This window comes from Ambystoma mexicanum, chromosome 13 (genome assembly GCF_040938575.1).
Source record: "Ambystoma mexicanum isolate Mex_15411 chromosome 13, UKY_AmexF1_1, whole genome shotgun sequence".
Classification (NCBI taxonomy): domain Eukaryota; kingdom Metazoa; phylum Chordata; class Amphibia; order Caudata; family Ambystomatidae; genus Ambystoma; species Ambystoma mexicanum.
Window position 1 is genome coordinate 292,157,680 of NC_090938.1, and position 21,821 is coordinate 292,179,500.

Below are 21,821 nucleotides of genomic sequence, written 5' to 3' on the forward strand. Positions count from 1 at the left end.
CTCATGTTATAGGATGGATCTCAGGTTTGGTATTAGAAGTATTGAGATATCACATCTCATGTTATCGGAAGGATCTCAGGTTTGGTATTAGAAGTATTGAGATATCACCTCTCATGCTATAGGAAGGGTCTCAGGATTGGAATGGGAAGGAGTTGGATATCACATCTCATGCTAAAGGAAGGGTCTCAGGTTTGGTAGAAGCATTGAGATATCACATCTCATGCTATAGGAAGGGTCTCAGGATTGGAATGGGAAGGACTTAGATATCACATATCATGCTATAGGGAGGGTCTCAGTTTTGATATTAGAAGCATTGAGATATCACATCTCATGCTATCGGAAGTGTCTCAGGATTGGAATGGGAAGAAGCTGGATATCACATCTCATGCTAACGGAAGGGTCTCAGGTTTGGAACGGGAAGGAGTTGGATATCACATCTCATGTTATAGGAAGGGTCTCAGGTTTGGTATAAACATTGAGATATCACATCTCTGCTATCGGAAGTGTCTCAGGATTGGAATGGGAAGGAGTTGGATATCCCATCTCATGTTATAGGACGGGTCTCAGGTTTTTTATTAGAATCATTGAGATATCATATTGCATGCTGTAGGAAGGGTCTAAGGATTGGAATGGGAAGGACTTGGATATCACATCTCATGCTATAGATAGGCTCTCAGGTTTGGAAAGTGAAGGAGTTGGATATCACATTTCATGTTAGAGGAAGGATCTCAGGTTTGGTATTAGAGGCATTGAGATATCACATCTCAGGCTATAGGAAGGGTCTCAGGATTGGAATGGGAAGGAGTTGGATATCACATCTCATGCTATAGGAAGGGTCTCAGGTTTGGTATAAGCATTGAGATATCACATCTCATGCTATAGGAAGGGTCCAGGATTGGAATGGAAGGAGTTGGATATCACATCTCATGTTATAGGAAGGATCTCAGGTTTGGTATTAGAAGCATTGAGACATCACATCTCATGCTATAGGAAGGGTCTCAGGATTGGAATGGGAAGGAGTTGGATATCACATCTCATGCTATAGGAAGGGTCTCAGGATTGGAAAGGGAAGGAGTTGAATATGACACCTCATGCCGTAGGAAGGGTCTCAGGTTTGGTATAAACATTGAGATATCACATCTCTGCTATCAAAAGGGTCTCAGGATTGGAATGGGAAGGAGTTGGATATCCCATCTCATGTTATAGGAAGAGTCTCAGGTTTGGTATTAGAAGCATTGAGATATCACATCTCATGCTATAGGATAGGAAGTGTCTCAGGATTTGAATGGGAAGGACTTGGATATCACATCTCATGCTATAGGTAGGTTCTCAAGTTTAATATTAGAAGCATTGAGATATCACATCTCATGCTATAGGAAGGGTCTGAGGATTGGAATGGGAAGGAGTTGGATATCACATCTCATGCTATGGGAAGGGTCTCAGGTTTGGTATAAGCAGTGAGATATCACATCTCATGCTATAGGAAGTGTCTCAGGATTGGAATGGGAAGGAGTTGGATATCACATCTCATGTTATAGGAAGGATCTCAGGTTTGGTATAAGCATTGAGATATTACATCTCTGCTATCGGAAGGGTCTCAGGATTGGAATGGGAAGGAGTTGGATATTCCCATCTCATGTTATAGGAAGGGTCTCAGGTTTGGTATTAGAAGCATTGAGATATCACATCTCATGCTATAGGAAGGGTCTCAGGATTGGAATGGGAAGGACTTGGATATCACATCTCATGCTATAGGGAGGGTCTCAAGTTTGATATTAGAAGCTTTGAGATATCACATCTCATGATATCGGAAGGGTCTCAGGATTGGAATGGGAAGGAGTTGGATATCACATCTCATGATAAAGGAAGGGTCTAAGGTTTGGAAGGGGAAGGATTTGGATATCACATCTCATGTTATATTACGGGTCTCAGGTTTGGTATTAGAAGCATTGAGATATCAAGTCTCATAGTATAGGAAGGGTCTCAGAATTGGAATGGGAAGGAGTTGGATATCACATCTCAAGCTATAGGAAGGGTCTCAGGATTGGAATGGGAAGGACTTGGATATCACATCTCATGTTATCGGAAGGATCTCACGTTTGGTATTAGAAGTATTGAGATATCATATCTCATGCTATAGGAAGGGTCTCAGGATTGGAATGAGAAGGAGTTGGATATCACATCTCATGCTAAAGGGAGGGTCTCAGGTTTGGAAGGGGAAGGATTTGGATATCACATCTCATGTTATCGGAAGGATCTCACGTTTGGTATTAGAAGTATTGAGATATCATATCTCATGCTATAGGAAGGGTCTCAGGATTGGAATGAGAAGGAGTTGGATATCACATCTCATGCTATAGGGAGGGTCTCAGGATTGGAATGGGAAGGACTTAGATATCACATATCATGCTATAGGGAGGGTCTCAGTTTTGATATTAGAAGCATTGAGATATCACATCTCATGCTATCGGAAGTGTCTCAGGATTGGAATGGGAAGGAGCTGGATATCACATCTCATGCTAAAGGAAGGGTCTCAGGTTTGTAACGGGAAGGATTTGGATATCACATCTCATGTTATAGGAAGGGTCTCAGGTTTGGTATAAGCATTGAGATATCACATCTCTGCTATCGGAAGTGTCTCAGGATTGGAATGGGAAGGAGTTGGATATCCCATCTCATGTTATAGGACGGGTCTCAGGTTTGTTATTAGAATCATTGAGATATCATATTGCATGCTGTAGGAAGGGTCTAAGGGTTGGAATGTGAAGGACTTGGATATCACATCTCATGCTATAGATAGGCTCTTAGGTTTGGAAAGGGAAGGAGTTGGATATCACATTTCATGTTAGAGGAAGGATCTCAGGTTTGGTATTAGAAGCATTGAGATATCACATCTCATGCTATAGGAAGGGTCTCAGGATTGGAATGGGAAGCAGTTGGATATCACATCTCATGCTATAGGAAGGGTCTCAGGTTTGGTATAAGCATTGAGATATCACATCTCATGCTATAGGACGGGTCTCAGGATTGGAATGGAAGGAGTTGGATATCACATCTCATGTTATAGGAAGGATCTCAGGTTTGGTATTAGAAGCATTGAGACATCACATCTCATGCTATAGGAAGGGTCTCAGGGTTGGAATGGGAAGGAGTTGGATATCACATCTCATCCAATAGGAAGGGTCACAGGTTTGGAATAGGAAGGAATTGGATATCACATCTCATGTTATAGGAAGGATCTCAGGTTTGGTATTAGAAGCATTGAGATATCACATCTCATGCTAAAGGAAGGGTCTCAGGTTTGGTAGAAGCATTGAGATATCACGTCTCTGCTATCGGAAGGGTCTCAGGATTGGATTGGGAAGGAGTTGGATATCCCTTCTCATGCTATAGGAAGGGTCTCAGGATTTGAATGGCAAGGAGTTGGATATCACATCTCATGCCATAGGAAGGGTCTCAGGTTTGGTATAAGCATTGAGATATCACATCTCTGCTATCGGAAGGGTCTCAGGCTTCTAATACCAAACCTGAGACCCGTAATATAACATGAGATGTGATATCCAAATCCTTCCCCTTCCAAACCTTAGACCCTTCCTTTATCATGAGATGTGATATCCAACTCCTTCCCATTCCAATCCTGAGACCCTTCCAATATCATGAGATGTGATATCTCAAAGCTTCTAATATCAAACTTGAGACCCTCCCTATAGCATGAGATGTGATATCCAAGTCGTTCCCATTCCAATCCTGAGACCCTTCCTATAGCATGAGATGTGATATCTCAATGCTTCTAATACCAAACCTGAGACCCTTCCTATAACATGAGATGGGAATATCCAACTCCTTCCCATTCCAATCCTGAGACCCTTCCGATAGCAGAGATGTGATATCTCAATGCTTATACCAAACCTGAGACCCTTCCTATGGCATGAGATGTGATATCCAACTCCTTGCCATTCAAATCCTGAGACCCTTCCTATAGCATGAGAAGGGATATCCAACTCCTTCCCAATCCAATCCTGAGACCCTTCCGATAGCAGAGACGTGATATCTCATTGCTTCTACCAAACCTGAGACCCTTCCTTTAGCATGAGATGTGATATCCAAATCCTTCACATTCCAATCCTGAGACCCTTCCTATAGCATGTGATGTGATATCTCAATGCTTCTAATACCAAACCTGAGATCCTTCCTATAACATGAGATGTGATATCTAATTCCTTCCCATTCCAAACCTGAGACCCTTCCTATTGGATGAGATGTGATATCCAACTCCTTCCCATTCCAACCCTGAGACCCTTCCTATAGCATGAGATGTGATGTCTCAATGCTTCTAATACCAAACCTGAGATCCTTCCTATAACATGAGATGTGATATCCTACTCCTTCCCTTTCCAAACCTAAGAGCCTATCTATAGCATGAGATGTGATATCCAAGTCCTTCCCATTCCAATCCTTAGACCCTTCCTACAGCATGCAATATGATATCTCAATGATTCTAATAAAAAACCTGAGACCCGTCCTATAGCATGAGATATGATATCCAAGTCCTTCCCATTCCAATCCTGAGACCCTTCCTATAACATGAAATGTGATATCCAACTCCTTCCCATTCCAACCTGAGACCCTTCCTATAGCATGAGATGGGATATCCAACTTCTTCCAAATCCAATACTGATACCCTTCCGATACCATGAGATGTGATATCCCAATGCTTCTACCAAACCTGAGACCCATACTATGGCATGAGATGTGATATCAAACTCCTTCCCATTCCAATCCTGAGACCCTTCCTATAGCTTGAGGTGTGATATCCAACTCCTTCCCATTCCAATTCTGAGACCCTTCTTATACCATGAGACTTGATATCTCAATGCTTCTAATACCAAACCTGAGACCCGTCCTATAACATGAGATGTGATATCCAAATCCTTCCCCTTCCAAACCTTAGACCCTTCCTTTATCATGAGATGTGATATCCAACTCCTTCCCATTCCAATCCTGAGACCCTTCCGATATCATGAGATTTGTTATCTCAATGCTTCTAATATCAAACTTGAGACCCTCCCTATAGCATGAGATGTGACATCCAAGTCCTTCCCATTCCAATCCTGAGACCCTTCCTATAGCATGAGATGTGATATCTCTATGCTTCTAATACCAAACCTGAGACACTTCCTATAACATGAGATGGGATATCCAACTCCTTCCCATTCCAATCCTGAGACCCTTCCGATAGCAGAGATGTGATATCTCAATGCTTATACCAAACCTGAGAACCTTCCTATGGCCTGAGATGTCATATACAACTCCTTCTCATTCCAATCCTGAGACCCTTCCTTTAGCATGAGATGTGATATCTCAATGCTTATACCAAATCTGAGACCCTTCCTATAGCATGAGATGTGATATCCAATTCCTTCCCATTCCAATCCTGAGACCCTTCCTATAGCATGAGATGTGATATCTCAATGCTTATACCAAACCTGAGAGCCTACCTATAGCATGAGATGTAATATCCAAGTCCATCCCATTCCAATCCTTAGACCCTTCCTACAGCATGCGATGTGATATCTCAATGATTCTAATACCAAACCAGAGACTCTTCCTATAACATGAGATGGGATATCCAACTCCTTCCCATTCCAATCCTGAGCTGCTTCCGATAGCAGAGATGTGATATCTCAATGCTTATACCAAACCTGAGACCCTTCCTATAACATGAGATGTGATATCCAACTCCTTCCCGTTCCAAACCTGAGACACTAACTATAGCATATGTGATATCTAACTCCTTCCCATTCCAAACATGAGACCCTTCCTATAGCAAGAAAGTAATATCCAACTCCTACCCATTCCAATCCTGAGACCCTTCCTATAGCAAGAGATGTGATATCCAAATCCTTCATATTCCAATCCTGAGACCCTTCCTATAACATGAGATGTGATATCCAACTCCTTCCCATTCCAACCTGAGACACTTCCTATAGCATGAGAAGGGATATCCAACTCCTTCCCAATCCAATCCTGAGACCCTTCCGATAGCAGAGATGTGATATCTCAATGCTTATACCAAACCTGAGACCCTTCCTATGGCATGAGATGTGATATCCAACTCCTTGCCATTCAAATCCTAAAACCCTTCCTATAGCATGAGATGTGATATCTCTATGCTTCTAATACCAAACCTGAGACCCTTCCTATAACATGAGATGGGATATCCAACTCCTTCCCATTCCAATCCTGAGACCCTTCCGATAGCAGAGATGTGATATCTCAATGCTTATACCAAACCTGAGAACCTTCCTATGGCCTGAGATGTCATATACAACTCCTTCCCATTCCAATCCTGAGACCCTTCCTTTAGCATGAGATGTGATATCTCAATGCTTATACCAAATCTGAGACCCTTCCTATAGCATGAGATGTGATATCCAATTCCTTCCCATTCCAATCCTGAGACCCTTCCTATAGCATGAGATGTGATATCTCAATGCTTATACCAAACCTGAGAGCCTACCTATAGCATGAGATGTGATATCCAAGTCCATCCCATTCCAATCCTTAGACCCTTCCTACAGCATGCGATGTGATATCTCAATGATTCTAATACCAAACCAGAGACTCTTCCTGTAACATGAGATGGGATATCCAACTCCTTCCCATTCCAATCCTGAGCCGCTTCCGATAGCAGAGATGTGATATCTCAATGCTTATACCAAACCTGAGACCCTTCCTATAACATGAGATGTGATATCCAACTCCTTCCCGTTCCAAACCTGAGACACTAACTATAGCATATGTGATATCCAACTCCTTCCCATTCCAAACATGAGACCCTTCCTATAGCAAGAAAGTAATATCCAACTCCTACCCATTCCAATCCTGAGACCCTTCCTATAGCAAGAGATGTGATATCCAAATCCTTCCCATTCCAATCCTGAGACCCTTCCTATAACATGAGATGTGATATCCAACTCCTTCCCATTCCAACCTGAGACACTTCCTATAGCATGAGAAGGGATATCCAACTCCTTCCCAATCCAATCCTGAGACCCTTCCGATAGCAGAGATGTGATATCTCAATGCTTATACCAAACCTGAGACCCTTCCTATGGCATGAGATGTGATATCCAACTCCTTCCCAATCCAATCCTGAGACCCTTCCGATAGCAGAGACGTGATATCTCAATGCTTCTACCAAACCTGAAACCCTTCCTTTAGCATGAGATGTGATATCCAAATCCTTCACATTCCAATCCTGAGACCCTTCCTATAGCATGAGATGTGATATCTCAATGCTTCTAATACCAATCCTGAGATCCTTCCTATAACATGAGATGTGATATCCAATTCCTTCCCATTCCAAACCTGAGACCCTTCCTATTGGATGAGATGTGATATCCAACTCCTTCCCATTCCAACCCTGAGACCCTTCCTATAGCATGAGATGTGATGTCTCAATGCTTCTAATACCAAACCTGAGATCCTTCCTATAACATGAGATGTGATATCCAACTCCTTCCATTCCAATCCTGAGACCCGTCCTATAGCATGAGATGTGATATCTCAATGCTTATACCAAACCTGAGATCCTTCCTCTAACATGAAATGTGATATCCAACTCCTTCCCTTTCCAAACCTAAGAGCCTATCTATAGCATGAGATGTGATATCCAAGTCCTTCCCATTCCAACCCTTCGACCCTTCCTACAGCATGCAATATGATATCTCAATGATTCTAATAACAAACCTGAGACCCTTCCTATAGCATGAGATGTTATATCCAACTGCTTCCCATTCCAATCCTGAGACCCTTCCTATAGCATGAGATGTGATATCTCAATGCTTCTAATACCAAACCTGAGATCCTTCCTCTAACATGAAATGTGATATCCAACTCCTTCCCTTTCCAAACCTAAGAGCCTATCTATAGCATGAGATGTGATATCCAAGTCCTTCCCATTCCAACCCTTCGACCCTTCCTCCAGCATGCAATATGATATCTCAATGATTCTAATAACAAACCTGAGACCCTTCCTATAACATGAGATGGGATATCCAACTCCTTCCCATTCCAATCCTGAGACCCTTCCGATAGCAGAGATGTGATATCTCAATGCTTATACCAAACCTGAGAACCTTCCTATGGCCTGAGATGTCATATACAACTCCTTCCCATTCCAATCCTGAGACCCTTCCTTTAGCATGAGATGTGATATCTCAATGCTTATACCAAATCTGAGACCCTTCCTATAGCATGAGATGTGATATCCAATTCCTTCCCATTCCAATCCTGAGACCCTTCCTATAGCATGAGATGTGATATCTCAATGCTTATACCAAACCTGAGAGCCTACCTATAGCATGAGATGTGATATCCAAGTCCATCCCATTCCAATCCTTAGACCCTTCCTACAGCATGCGATGTGATATCTCAATGATTCTAATACCAAACCAGAGACTCTTCCTGTAACATGAGATGGGATATCCAACTCCTTCCCATTCCAATCCTGAGCCGCTTCCGATAGCAGAGATGTGATATCTCAATGCTTATACCAAACCTGAGACCCTTCCTATAACATGAGATGTGATATCCAACTCCTTCCCGTTCCAAACCTGAGACACTAACTATAGCATATGTGATATCCAACTCCTTCCCATTCCAAACATGAGACCCTTCCTATAGCAAGAAAGTAATATCCAACTCCTACCCATTCCAATCCTGAGACCCTTCCTATAGCAAGAGATGTGATATCCAAATCCTTCCCATTCCAATCCTGAGACCCTTCCTATAACATGAGATGTGATATCCAACTCCTTCCCATTCCAACCTGAGACACTTCCTATAGCATGAGAAGGGATATCCAACTCCTTCCCAATCCAATCCTGAGACCCTTCCGATAGCAGACATGTGATATCTCAATGCTTATACCAAACCTGAGACCCTTCCTATGGCATGAGATGTGATATCCAACTCCTTCCCAATCCAATCCTGAGACCCTTCCGATAGCAGAGACGTGATATCTCAATGCTTCTACCAAACCTGAAACCCTTCCTTTAGCATGAGATGTGATATCCAAATCCTTCACATTCCAATCCTGAGACCCTTCCTATAGCATGAGATGTGATATCTCAATGCTTCTAATACCAATCCTGAGATCCTTCCTATAACATGAAATGTGATATCCAATTCCTTCCCATTCCAAACCTGAGACCCTTCCTATTGGATGAGATGTGATATCCAACTCCTTCCCATTCCAACCCTGAGACCCTTCCTATAGCATGAGATGTGATGTCTCAATGCTTCTAATACCAAACCTGAGATCCTTCCTATAACATGAGATGTGATATCCAACTCCTTCCATTCCAATCCTGAGACCCGTCCTATAGCATGGGATGTGATATCTCAATGCTTATACCAAACCTGAGATCCTTCCTCTAACATGAAATGTGATATCCAACTCCTTCCCTTTCCAAACCTAAGAGCCTATCTATAGCATGAGATGTGATATCCAAGTCCTTCCCATTCCAACCCTTCGACCCTTCCTACAGCATGCAATATGATATCTCAATGATTCTAATAACAAACCTGAGACCCTTCCTATAGCATGAGATGTTATATCCAACTGCTTCCCATTCCAATCCTGAGACCCTTCCTATAGCATGAGATGTGATATCTCAATGCTTCTAATACCAAACCTGAGATCCTTCCTCTAACATGAAATGTGATATCCAACTCCTTCCCTTTCCAAACCTAAGAGCCTATCTATAGCATGAGATGTGATATCCAAGTCCTTCCCATTCCAACCCTTCGACCCTTCCTACAGCATGCAATATGATATCTCAATGATTCTAATAACAAACCTGAGACCCGTCCTATAAAATGAGTTGGGATATCCAACTCCTTCCCATTCCAATCCTGAGACACTTCCGATAGCAGAGATGTGATATCTCAATGCTTATACCAAACCTGAGACCCTTCCTATAACATGAGATGTGATATCCAAATCCTTCCCGTTCCAAACCTGAGACCCTTCCTTTAGCATGAGATGTGATATCCAGCACCTTCCCATTCCAATCCTGAGACACTTCCGATAGCATGAGATGTGATATCTCAATGCTTCTAATATCAAAACTGAGACCCTCCCTATAGCATGATATGTGATATCTAAGTCCTTCCCATTCCAATCCTGAGACCCTCCCTATAGCATGAGATGTGATATCCAACTCCTTCCCATTCCAATCCTGAGACCCTTCCTATAGCATGAGATATGATATCTCAATACTTCTAATACCAAACGTGAGATCCTTCCGATAACATGAGATGTGATATCCAAATCCTTCCCCTTCCAAACCTGAGACCCTCCCTTTAGCATGAGATGTGATATCCAACTCCTTCCTATTCCAATCCTGAGACTCTTCTGATAGCATGAGATGTGATATCTCAATGCTTCTAATACCAAACCTGAGATCCTTCCGATAGCATGAGATGTGATATCTCAATGCTTCTAATACCAAACCTGAGATCCTTCCTATAACATGAGATGTGATATCCAAATCCTTCCCCTTCCAAACCTGAGACCCTCCCTTTAGCATGAGATGTGATATCCAACTCCTTCCCATTCCATTCCTGAGACCCTTCTGATAGCATGAGATGTGATATCTCAATGCCTCTAATACCAAACCTGAGATCCTACCTCTAACATGAAATGTGATATCCAACTCTTTCCCCTTCCAAACCTGAGAGCCTTCCTATAGCATGAGATGTGATATCCAAGTCCTTCCCATTCCAATCCTGAGACCCTTCCTATAGCTTGAGATGTGATATCCAACTCCTTCCCATTCCAATTCTGAGACCCTTCCTATACTATGAGACTTGATATCTCAATGCTTCTAATACCAAACGTGAGACCCGTAATATAACATGAGATGTGATATCCAAATCCTTCCCCTTCCAAACCTTAGACCCTTCCTTTATCATGAGATGTGATATCCAACTCCTTCCCATTCCAATCCTGAGACCCTTCCGATATCATGAGATGTGATATCTCAAAGCTTCTAATATCAAACTTGAGACCCTCCCTATAGCATGAGATGTGATATCCAAGTCCTTCCCATTCCAATCCTGAGACCCTTCCTATAGCATGAGATGTGATATCTCAATGCTTCTAATACCAAACCTGAGACCCTTCCTATAACATGAGATGGGAACATCCAACTCCTTCCCATTCCAATCCTGAGACCCTTCCGATAGCAGAGATGTGATATCTCAATGCTTATACCAAACCTGAGATCCTTCCTATAACATGAGATGTGATATCCAACTCCTTCCCATTCCAATCCTGAGACACTTCCTATAGCATGAGATGTGATATCTCACTGCTTATACCAAACCTGAGACCCTTCCCATAGCATGAGATGTGATATCCAACTCCTTCCCATTCCAATCCTCAGACCCTTCCTATAGCATGAGATGTGATATCTCAATGCTTCTAATATCAAACTTGAGACCCTACCTATAGCATGAGATGTGATATCCAAGTCCTTCCCATTCCAATCCTGAGACACTTCCTATAGCATGAGATGTGATATCCAACTCCTTCCCATTCCAATCCTGAGACCCTTCCTATAGCATGAGATATGATATCTCAATACTTCTAATACCAAACGTGAGATTCTTCCGATAACATGAGATGTGATATCCAAATCCTTCCCCTTCCAAACCTGAGACCCTCCCTTTAGCATGAGATGTGATATCCAACTCCTACCTATTCCAATCCTGAGACCCTTCTGATAGAATGAGATGTGATATCTCAATGCTTCTAATACCAAACCTGAGATCCTTCCGATAGCATGAGATGTGATATCTCAATGCTTCTAATACCAAACCTGAGATCCTTCCTATAACATGAGATGTGATATCCAAATCCTTCCTCTTCCAAACCTGAGACCCTCCCTTTAGCATGAGATGTGATATCCAACTCCTTCCCATTCCATTCCTGAGACCCTTCTGATAGCATGAGATGTGATATCCAACTCTTTCCCCTTCCAAACCTGAGAGCCTTCCTATAGCATGAGATGTGATATCCAAGTCCTTCCCATTCCAATCCTGAGACCCTTCCTATAGCTTGAGATGTGATATCCAACTCCTTCCCATTCCAATTCTGAGACCCTTCCTATACTCTGAGACTTGATATCTCAATGCTTCTAATACCAAACATGAGACCCGTAATATAACATGAGATGTGATATCCAAATCCTTCCCCTTCCAAACCTTAGACCCTTCCTTTATCATGAGATGTGATATCCAACTCCTTCCCATTCCAATCCTGAGACCCTTCCGATATCATGAGATGTGATATCTCAAAGCTTCTAATATCAAACTTGAGACCCTCCCTATAGCATGAGATGTGATATCCAAGTCCTTCCCATTCCAATCCTGAGACCCTTCCTATAGCATGAGATGTGATATCTCAATGCTTCTAATACCAAACCTGAGACCCTTCCTATAACATGAGATGGGAATATCCAACTGTTAGGAAAGATTTCGTAATTGTAGGTAATTTTCCTTCCATGTGGCAACCCCTAAACTTTTTGCTGTTGTTTTCACCTTGTTCTTGACTTTGCCAGAGAAGTGCAGCCTTCTGCCGCACTCCTCTGGGCTTTCGCTCCTTTCTTACGGGGAAACTGACATGCCCTTAAGACAGTCAGTACCGGGGAACGCTGTTTCCCGTAGTTTCTTTTATCGTGTTGCGGCTTTAGTGCAACATGACACAAGAGGGCACTGTAAGCTAAGTTACAGCTCTCTTGGGTCTCTAGCCTTCTACAGGCCCTAGATACTCTTTTAGGATGGTATTTGATCGGTGCAAGTCATTCAGGGACTGGAATGGTGGCAGCGATCGTTTTGTTTATTTTGAGCTCCTTTTGGCGTTCTGAGCACGTTTTTCGCACTGAACCCAAAATGGTGGCCTGGCTCCCAAAATGGCCAGACCACGAGGCTCCTTTGTCTTGTCCACTGACCGTCTTGCTCCCTTCACCTTCCCCAGGTCGAGCGACCCGGGGCCTTCCTTATTTGGGCATGTACTTTCCCGCGAAACGTGGTTGCTTTCGCGGGCTTCTACATGTCGTTTGTGTGCCTCCAGGGTGTGGGCTGGGATGTCTGGTCCCAATACACATCCTGGGTGCCAGAGAGTCTAGGGTGGTGTGAATGCCTGGGACCACCGTGGTCCGTGATTGGTCCACGTATGGTATGTGTGTTGATGAGCGGATCTCCCATTGACTCCCCTCCGTTTTGGCGCGAAGGGAACCGTGGATAAGAGGGGGCTGGAAACACCACTACCATGTCGATCTCCTGAGTTCTCACGAACGAAGGAATACAGGAGCCAAGTATCCTGCAACCACGAGGCTGGACCGAGGAATCGCTGGTGACCCGCTGAAGGAATCCTCCTTTGCACTGCTGTCGTCCTGTGAAACCCTTTCCTCCTTTGATCGAACCAGAAGGCCTGTACTGGTGCTTCGACCTTTGGAATAGCAGGAACAGCTATTCCCGGCGACTTCATCATCTCCTGCCAAGTAAGCCTTCGGAAGTGTCTCTGGGCCATCCAGTTGACTGACCAGCTTACAAGGGAGTCCTGCTCTGTAACCGCCGCCAGGTTGTGTTGTATTTCGAGTCCTTGTCACTCTCCCACGCTTCGTACACTTGGCGTTCCCAAGTCTGAAGGGAGGAGTGTACATTTGGCTCGAATACACACGGCCGCTCCGTTGTCCTGCTGCGGCAACAAACTGTGCCGGTTTCGTCGATTGGGACGTCTTTTTGCTCTACACGACTACGAGGCGTTCCCTGCTCTTCTGAACCTGCCAGCTGCTGAAACTAACGTGGAGAAGCCTGGGTCTGCTTGCTTCGGGGACCGGTGAGTAGTATAGCTAGGATCTGGTCGCCCTCCTGCAGTATCCCATTGCTTTTCCCTGCTGTGTAAAAACAGCACCCTTTTGCCGTACTCGCGCTCTGCTTCTGCTCGCTGTGGAGGCTGCGCTTGAGTTGCGGAACCTGTTCTCCTTCTGCTGTGCACTAACCCGAACTGCCTGACTTCCTCCGAAGAGCTTCTCCTTTTGCCCGTTGGCACCGGCGTGGCAGGTACTTTGAGCACAAGGCTCCACTCTTCGCAGGGCTCGGACTTCCATCTAGTTAGGTGCCTCTGAAGGCGAACTGAGTCTAAAGCGTTATCGCACTGCCTGTTTTCCTTCCCTGGCAGGTGGACTACACATTTCGTGCCTCTAATGCTTAAGACTGTCGTATTTGTATATATATTGTGTTGATATGGTATGTGTTGGTTTAATACTGTGATATTGTGATTTTTTCGCTACGGTCATTATTTTAAAGGCCTTAAAATAAATGTGTATATATTTTTGATATAACAACTCTTTGGAGTAGTTTGTAAGCGCTCTTGCTTTGTGTGCTCATTGCGGGCTTTCAGTCACCCTCACCCCTCTTGAGACCTAGTCTTGACCGCCGCGATCGCTACCTTGATTGGTCTGGCTCGTCCAGAGGTTACCCTGTTCCAAGTAATTAGGTTGGCCTTCTGAACTTCTGCGCCACCAGGACAGAGTTCAGAAATCCGTCTTAACAAATTGGTGTACAGCGGTGGGATACGACTGAGGGTATCCAGTGTTGCGCTCGAACTAAGGCATTTCAGGTTATTCCAACCAGTACACGTAGTGAATTGTTGTAGTATAACTTTAAAAAGGCCATAGTCCTATCAAACAGTATGGAAACAAATACCTTGTTAACTTTAAATGCTTCCAAATCAGAAACATTGAAGAAGATGTGTGCGAAGAGAGGTGTTTCCTCTCAAGGCACTAAATTGGAAATGATCCAAAGAATCGTGGCGTGGCAAGAAGCGCAGCTTGACGCTATAACTTCTGAGGACAGTGCAGAAGGTGGTGGGGCTGCTCTCACTGGTAGAACCGACGGTTCTGCCGCTGCACTGATCCATCGCGACCACGAGGACAGGGAGGACGAGATGTCTAATGTTTCCTCTGCCAGTGTTGATGGGGATGCTATGCTTGAATTCAAGAAGCAAGAGCTGCGGTTTAGGCAGCAGGAGCTTGAATTCAGCATAGCCAAACTAAAAATCAAACAGGCAGAAAAACAGAAAGACAGGGATCACCAGTTGGAACTGGCCAAGCTTCAGGTTGCAAATGGGTCCCAGGGTCCTGGACATGGGTCTGGGGCCTCCTCTCATCCACGGTTTCCAAAAGATCTGCTCAGTGTGTATGAAGAACGGAATGACATTATGGACTGGCTGAATGCGTTTGAGTATGCATGCGAAGTTCAGAAAGTTGACAATGCTGATAAGATTGCGTGGTTACTCAGCAGACTGCCCCATTCTGGCTGTAGTGCCATTATGGAAATGTCGAAGGCTGAGCGAGCTGATTTCGCAATGTTAAAGCAAACTCTCATTTTAAAGTTTGGGAAGACTCCGGCCCAATATTTAAAGCGTTTTCGAGAGTATAAGAAAAAGGAAGGTGGTACTTGGGTATCTTATGTCGCTGAATCTTTGAAAAACTTAACTGGTTGGGTCGAAGGTTATAAGGTTTCTACCTTCGAAGGCATGATAAATCTTGTCATGCTGGAACACATTTTTGGTTCTTCTTCCCCGGAGCTTAAGCAGCATTTGGCCGATTCGAAGGAGATAGATCCTAAGAAGCTGGCCATTGCAGCAGATTTATGGGTGTCACATCGAGTGTCCCATAAGGACAAAACTCATCCTGGTAAGCAGGAGGAAGGGAAAAAGTCCAAAGATATGGAGGGTGGGGAATCTGCTAAATCTTCTTCCCATAAGGGCCACAAAAAGAAAAATAAGGGTAAGACACAAGAGAACTCACAGGGTAGTGGAGGTCCGCCTCCGCAACAGAACTCTGGTTACAATAAGCCTCCCTACGTAAACAGACCCACTGGGGCTTGTTTTTCTTGTGGAGCAACTGACCATGTGAAGGGGGATCCCCGGTGTAAGGTTAGACCTTTGGGGGTCCACTCCGCTAATCTGGCCTTCTCCTCCTACGAGGAAGAAGAGATTACAGGAGCATCCTTCTCCTCAGATTCGTTTCCCAGCGGAATAGAGGCTGAGGTAGTTTTAGTGTCCCTAGGTTCCTGGGAGCTGAAAGTCGCAGAGGCTTATGCTAGGATTCCGGATAATACCAAGCACTACTTTAAAGACAGTGTGCTGATCACTGGAGTGGATACTCCAGCTCTTAGGGATAGTGGGTGCAGTCGCACTGTAGTGGATTCTACCTTGGTAGACTCAGAGGAAGTTGCCAGAGCTACTCTGATGCCCACTAAGTTGGCTGACGGCCCCCTCCGTATGTTTCCAGTAATACCTGTAAATCTTACTTTAAATGGTACAGCAGTCAGGATTCCAGTGAGCATTCAGAGAAACGTCCCGGGAAAGGTCTTGTTAGGTAATGATCTCAGAGCTTTAGGGCTCGTAGGAGACACTGCCGAAAGACCCTACACACGGTCTCAAGCACGGGCAGCATTGGCCAAGTCCAATACGCCGCCCCAGCCGAAGGGGAAACCCAAGGCGAAAGGAGTCTACAAGTCAAAACGAGGGAAAGAGAATATTCCCCCGAGCTCGCCTACCACTGCGGTGGAGGAAGTTGGTCAATCGCCCGGGCCTGACGAGGAGGTGGCGATGCCTGAAGTATTCGACCCCAACGATCATCCTGAACTAAAAGACTTGTTAGTTGAAGGAGGTCCTGATAGGGACAAATTCAGTAAAGGCCAACGTGAGTGCCCATCTCTGGAAGGCCTAAGGAGACAGGCCTGCTCCCAGCTTGAGCGTGAACCTCCTGGGAAGCATAGGATTTATTGGGAAGGTGGACTCCTGTATAGTGAGCCCACAGAGTCTACAGAAGGAGACCATAGGAGGTTGGTGGTTCCCCTTGCTGTTAGGCCCTTCCTCCTGCAGTTGGCGCATGAAGTTCCCCTTGCTGGTCACCTTGGTATGAAGAGGACCAAGCAAAGGTTATCCATGCACTTCTACTGGCCCAAGATGGGGGTGCAAGTAGAAAGTCACTGCAGGAGTTGTGCCTCCTGCCAGTTGTCTGGTAAGGTTGGCGCGACAATCCAAGCTCCGTTGGTACCGCTCCCAGTTGTGGGGGTACCATTTGAAAGGGTAGGGATCGACATGGTTGGTCCCCTTGACCCGCAAACATCCTCGGGCAATAGGTTTATCCTGGTGCTGGCCGACCATGCAACCAGGTATCCTGAGGCCATCCCATGGAAAACTGTAACTGCCAAGTCAGTTGCAGAAGCTTTACTCGGCATATTTACTAGGGTTGGCTTCCCTAAAGAAGTTGTGCCGGATGATGGCAGCAACTTTATGTCGAAGTATAGGCAGGCTATGTGGAAAGAATGTGGGGTCACCTACAGGTTCTCTTCTGCATACCACCCCCAGACCAATGGTCTGGGGGGGCGTTTCAACAGGACGTTAAAGAGCATAATTGGGGCTCTGGAGGAGCCTCAGAGAAGAAAATGGGATCTTCTTGTTTCATGCTTACTGTTTGCCTACCGAGAGGTACCACAGGAGGGTGTTGGCTTCAGCCCCTTCGAACTTCTGTTCGGTCATCCCGTACGGGGACCCTTAGCCATCGTCAAAGAGGGATGGGAGATGCCCACTCCCCCTGTTACTACCAACGTAGTTGATTATGTGCTAGGGCTCAGAAAACGGATGGTACTTCTGATGGGCTTGGCTAGTGATAAATTGAAGGCAGGGCAAGCGCTGGTGAAACATTGGTACAACCAGAAAGCTTCCCTCATCAACTTTACACTTGGTCAGCAAGTCCTGATCATGAATCCCATAAGGCCTCGAGCTTTACAGGACAAATGGTCAGGCCCTTACCCAGTGGTGGAGCCCCTGGGTGAGGTTAACTATTCAGTGGACCTTGGAAGGCCTGGACAGGCTCCAAAAGTGTTTCACGCGAATAGGCTGAAGGCTTCGGCCCAAGCGTCGAAATCGCAGCACTGCTACTGGCTTCAGACGTTGCGGGAGAGGAGTCTGAACCTCTCCCTGACCTGTTCCCAAGCAGTCCTTCAGATAGCTCTTTTGAGGGGGTCCAAGTGGCCCCTCACCAAAATGGACAAGGCTCAGTGGTTTACCTTGGACATGAAGTAGGTGGAGGGAGGAGACAGCCTCTACTCAGTCAGGTACAAGCAGTACAAGACTGGCCTACCCCCACTACGCAAACCCAAGTGAGAGCCTTTTTAGGACTCACGGGGTATTACCGCAATTTTGTGGCAGACTATGGCACCATAGCTGCTCCTCTGACTGCCCTCACAACTCCGAAGAAACCCAAGAAGGTAACTTGGACCGACGAGTGTGAGAAGGCCTTCAATGGCTTAAAAGACTCCTTGTGCCAGGCCCCTGTCCTTAGGGCCCCTGATTATCAAAGACCTTTTATCGTGCAGACGGACGCCTCTGACACTGGGATAGGAGCTGTACTATCACAAGTAGATGAGAAGGGTAAGGAACACCCTATCGGTTTTATTAGTCGCCAGCTTAAGGACAGAGATCTCAGATGGTCCACGGTAGAGAAAGAATGTTTCTCTGTTGTGTGGGCCCTAAGGAAGCTGAGGCCCTACCTCTATGGGACCCACTTCACTGTGCAAACTGACCATAAGCCGTTAAAGTGGCTAATGAACATGAAGGGGGAGAATCCAAAGTTGCTTAGGTGGTCCATAAGTCTACAAGGCTTCGACTTCACTATTGAGCATAGGCCAGGTGTCCAACATAGCAATGCTGCTGGGTTGTCCAGAATGTTTAACCGACCTGAACAAGAGACTCATCCAGGGGTGGATTAGTTCCCCCTGTCCATAGTCTGGGAGGGGCGAGTGTTAGGAAAGATTTCGTAATTGTAGGTAATTTTCCTTCCATGTGGCAACCCCTAAACTTTTTGCTGTTGTTTTCACCTTTTTCTTGACTTTGCCAGAGAAGTGCCACCTTCTGCCGCACTCCTCTGGGCTTTCGCTCCTTTCTTACGGGGAAACTGACATGCCCTTAAGACAGCCAGTACCGGGGAACGCTGTTTCCCGTAGTTTCTTTTATCATGTTGCGGCTTTAGTGCAACATGACACAAGAGGGCACTGTAAGCTAAGTTACAGCTCTCTTGGGTCTCTAGCCTTCTACAGGCCCTAGATACTCTTTTAGGATGGTATTTGATCGGTGCAAGTCATTCAGGGACTGGAATGGTGGCAGCGATCGTTTTGTTTATTTTGAGCTCCTTTTGGCGTTCTGAGCACGTTTTTCGCACTGAACCCAAAATGGTGGCTTGGCTCCCAAAATGGCCAGACCACGAGGCTCCTTTGTCTTGTCCACTGACCGTCTTGCTCCCTTCACCTTCCCCAGGTCGAGCGACCCGGGGCCTTCCTTATTTGGGCATGTACTTTCCCGCGAAACGTGGTTGCTTTCGCGGGCTTCTACATGTCGTTTGTGTGCCTCCAGGGTGTGGGCTGGGATGTCTGGTCCCAATACACATCCTGGGTGCCAGAGAGTCTAGGGTGGTGTGAATGCCTGGGACCACCGTGGTCCGTGATTGGTCCACGTATGGTATGTGTGTTGATGAGCGGATCTCCCATTGGCTCCCCTCCGTTTTGGCGCGAAGGGAACCGTGGATAAGAGGGGGCTGGAAACACCACTACCATGTCGATCTTCTGAGTTCTCACGAACGAAGGAATACAGGAGCCAAGTATCCTGCAACCATGAGGCTGGACCGAGGAATCGCTGGTGACCCGCTGAAGGAATCCTCCTTTGCACTGCTGTCGTCCTGTGAAACCCTTTCCTCCTTTGATCGAACCAGAAGGCCTGTACTGGTGCTTCGACCTTTGGAATAGCAGGAACAGCTATTCCCGGCGACTTCATCATCTCCTGCCAAGTAAGCCTTCGGAAGTGTCTCTGGGCCATCCAGTTGACTGACCAGTTTACAAGGGAGTCCTGCTCTGTAACCGCCGCCAGGTTGTGTTGTATTTCGAGTCCTTGTCACTCTCCCACGCTTCGTACACTTGGCGTTCACAAGTCTGAAGGGAGGAGTGTACATTTGGCTCGAATACACACGGCCGCTCCGTTGTCCTGCTGCGGCAACAAACTGTGCCGGTTTCGTCGATTGGGACGTCATTTTGCTCTACACGACTACGAGGCGTTCCCTGCTCTTCTGAACCTGCCAGCTGCTGAAACTAACGTGGAGAAGCCTGGGTATGCTTGCTTCGGGGACCGGTGAGTAGTATAGCTAGGATCTGGTCGCCCTCCTGCAGTATCCCATTGCTTTTCCCTGCTGTGTAAAAACAGCACCCTTTTGCCGTACTCGCGCTCTGCTTCTGCTCGCTGTGGAGGCTGCGCTTGAGTTGCGGAACCTGTTCTCCTTCTGCTGTGCACTAACCCGAACTGCCTGACTTCCTCTGAAGAGCTTCTCCTTTTGCCCGTTGGCACCGGCGTGGCAGGTACTTTGAGCACAAGGCTCCACTCTTCGCAGGGCTCGGACTTCCATCTAGTTAGGTGACTCTGAAGGCGAACTGAGTCTAAAGCGTTATCGCACTGCCTGTTTTCCTTCCCTGGCAGGTGGACTACACATTTCGTGCCTCTAATGCTTAAGACTGTCGTATTTGTATATATATTGTGTTGATATGGTATGTGTTGGTTTAATACTGTGATATTGTGATTTTTTCGCTACGGTCATTATTTTAAAGGCCTTAAAATAAATGTGTATATATTTTTGATATAACAACTGTTTGGAGTAGTTTGTAAGCGCTCTTGCTTTGTGTGCTCATTGCGGGCTTTCAGTCACCCTCACCCCTCTTGAGACCTAGTCTTGACCGCCGCGATCGCTACCTTGATTGGTCTGGCTCGTCCAGAGGTTACCCTGTTCCAAGTAATTAGGTTGGCCTTCTGAACTTCTGCGCCACCAGGACAGAGTTCAGAAATCCGTCTTAACACCAACTCCTTCCCATTCCAATCCTGAAACCCTTCCGATAGCAGAGATGTGATATCTCAATGCTTATACCAAACCTGAGACCCTTCCTATGGCATGAGATGTGAAATCCAACTCCTTGCCATTCAAATCCTGAGACCCTTCCTATAGCATGAGAAGGGATATCCAACTCCTTCCCAATCCAATCCTGAGAACCTTCCGATAGCAGAGACGTGATATCTCAATGCTTCTACCAAACCTGAGACCCTTCCTTTAGCATGAGATGTGATATCCAAATCCTTCACATTCCAATCCTGAGACCCTTCCTATAGCATGAGATGTGATATCTCAATGCTTCTAATACCAAACCTGAGATCCTTCCTATAACATGAGATGTGATATCCAATTCCTTCCCATTCCAAACCTGAGACCCTTCCTATTGGATGAGTTGTGATATCCAACTCCTTCCCATTCCAACCCTGAGACCCGTCCTATAGCATGAGATGTGATATCTCAATGCTTATACCAAACCTGAGACCCTTCCTATAGCATGAGATGTGATATCCAACTACTTCCCATTCCAATCCTGAGACCCTTCCTATAGCATGAGATGTGATATCTCAATGCTTCTAATACCAAACCTGAGATCCTTCCTATAACATGAGATGTGATATCCAACTCCTTCCATTCCAATCCTGAGACCCGTCCTATAGCATGAGATGTGATATCTCAATGCTTATACCAAACCTGAGACCCTTCCTATAGCATGAGATGTGATATCTAAATGCTTCTAATACCAAACCTGAGATCCTTCCTCTAACATGAAATGTGATATCCAACTCCTTCCCTTTCCAAACCTAA